The following is a 2,500-nucleotide window of genomic DNA, read 5'->3' on the forward strand; positions in this document are numbered from 1 at the left end:
TTGTGTTGGGTCTGTCTGGGATGGAGTCACCTTTCCCTGCAGCAGCCCACACAGTGCTGTGCTCTGCACTCATAGCTGGAACAGCACTGGTATCACTCCAGTGTTATGTCTATTGCTGCATAGTGCTGGCACAACATCAGAACTCCTTCCAGGCCCCCAAGAGCCAGCAGGCTGGGGGTGGGCAATTGATGGGGAGGGGACATCACCAGGGCAGCTGACCTAAACCAACCAAAGGGATATTCCATAACACCTGATGTCACACTGAGCAATAAAAGGGGGGCTCTCATGGGGGAGGGTCTCTCCTGAACAACCGGTACGCGTTTTGAGGCCCTGCTTCCCGGGACGTGGCCGAACATCGCTCGTTGATGGGAAGTAGAGAATAACTTTTTTTCTTTCTCTCTGTGCTTCCGCGCGGCCTTGTTGTTTCTTTTGTTTCTCTTTCTCCCCATTCCCCTTTCCTTAATTAAATCATTCTCATCTCAAACCTCGAGCTCTTTGTGTTGTCTTTTCTCCCCCTTCCTCTTTGAGGAGGGGAGGAGTGAGAGAGCGGTTGTGGTGGAGCTCGGCTGCCCACTCGAGTAAAACCATCACAATGCTCAAAAGAGACAAAGCCAGAGCTGTCCTAAATCCCTCTCCTGAGATTTTAGAGAAAGAAAACAACACGTAGTGGCTGCCCTTCCCAAAGGGCAGCAGTTTATGGTCTTTCACTGTAATGATTAGCTTTTCCATTACTTAAGCAATGACATTCTTAGTGACCTCTTGCGTGCAGAAGGCTGGTTGCCAGAAAGCTGCTGGGCTTGCCTGGCACCTGGCTCTTCAGCCGGTGTAGTCAGCACGCCGGGGGGACCGCGTGTGCCTTCCCAGACCAAGCACTGCCTACCAGCGAAATCCATAAATCGGGGAAAAGTTTGCATTCAGATGGTTCCTCCTAATGGACCTGCCGGAGGGTTGCTGGGTTATTAGCAACCAGCTTTAGGTGCAAGATCATCTTTTCATTCAGGTACTGCTCCTTTAAAGACTCCAGGTTCTAACACATAAACCTAACCCTTAAAATTCAGATGAAATGTAGCAGCTTAAAATAAGTGCCTTTTTCCTTTTTTTCTGAGGGCATAACTTACTAATACTTTCTTGTTCTAGTGCCTTCATTTGGCTGTGAAGCACAATCTTAACCATTTTCATTTTCCGTCATATTAACATGCACAGCTCATCCTCTCCTGGCATTACGGGGCAGAGTAGCAGTGTCCCATACCACCTTTGTACAGGGTGCCTAACCATGGCAGCAAAACTTCTGAGGACCAAGGTTTTTACAGAACATCCTTATGGTAAGACTTCGGAATCACATACTGCTCGCTCGTTGGTGCTTGCTGATAAAAAGGCAAGTTTATCAGGTAAATCAATACTTGGGCACATAGACGGTTTTACAGGATGAAAGACCTGATGTCCCATAGTTTGCTTTTTATCTGTTAAATATTCTCGACAGTTGAGCTTTTTTTGCTTTAATTGCTCTGTGTATGACCCAAACAGTAACACTATAATATGGAAGTTTTTATTGAAAAGCTTATCACTATTTTCTAGCAAGATCAAATGATAACGACCACTATTATTCCTGGCAAACGAGTCAAAAATTAACATAAACAGTGAATATTGACTTCGGGTCCAGTGCCATATTTAAACCGACATACTGAGAACCTGTTTTTTGTTGTTGTTTTTATTGTTGTTGTTGTTGTTTCTAAGTACATAAGAACATATAGATTTTTTATGTGAAATGACATCTTTCTTCAGTGTTGATTTCTAGTAACCTCTTTGTACTTGTATGAATAATGACACAGGGGGGTCAAAAAATGGAGAAATGTGCAGCCAGTTATTGCCCATTAGATTTTTTTTCAAGTGACTTTCCTAAATTTATTTAGGAAAAGGAAAAATGTCTTTGAGAGTTACTAGAAACTTTTCACATCTAAGATGAAGGTAACACATTCAAGCTGTGCAATAAGTGTACATACAGAGACAGGAATATCGTCTTTGTTCATGGTTGACATCCCAAACCCCCATCATCACCTCAGGAACAGATTGAGACTCAACTTCCTCATTTCCTCTTAATCTGGAAGAAAAGAGTGAATTAAAACAATGCTTACTTAAAAGTGTGGAGTTATGAAGATAAAAGATAGTGTAGCAAAAATAAATAAATTAATAAACGAACCAGACACATTTGCATTAGATGATTTCACAAGGACTGGGAAAGCTTAAATTACAGTTGAAAATTAATAAAAAAGAAATAAAATCACAATCTCCATTTAAAAGAGAGGTATCATTTTAACATCAGCCTACTGGTGCTTCCTTTTTTTATAATTAACTTTTCCATTTATATCTCCCAGTAATAATGTTAATTACTGTATTTTAATGTTCATTTTTCCATTGTGTTTAATCATCTGGAGTTATTTTAGAGATTTTTTTTTGCTGTCATTTACGCTATTACCTAAGTGGGCTTCCTTCTAAAACATCA

The sequence above is a fragment of the Oxyura jamaicensis genome, chromosome Z (assembly GCF_011077185.1).
Source record: "Oxyura jamaicensis isolate SHBP4307 breed ruddy duck chromosome Z, BPBGC_Ojam_1.0, whole genome shotgun sequence".
NCBI lineage: Eukaryota > Metazoa > Chordata > Aves > Anseriformes > Anatidae > Oxyura > Oxyura jamaicensis.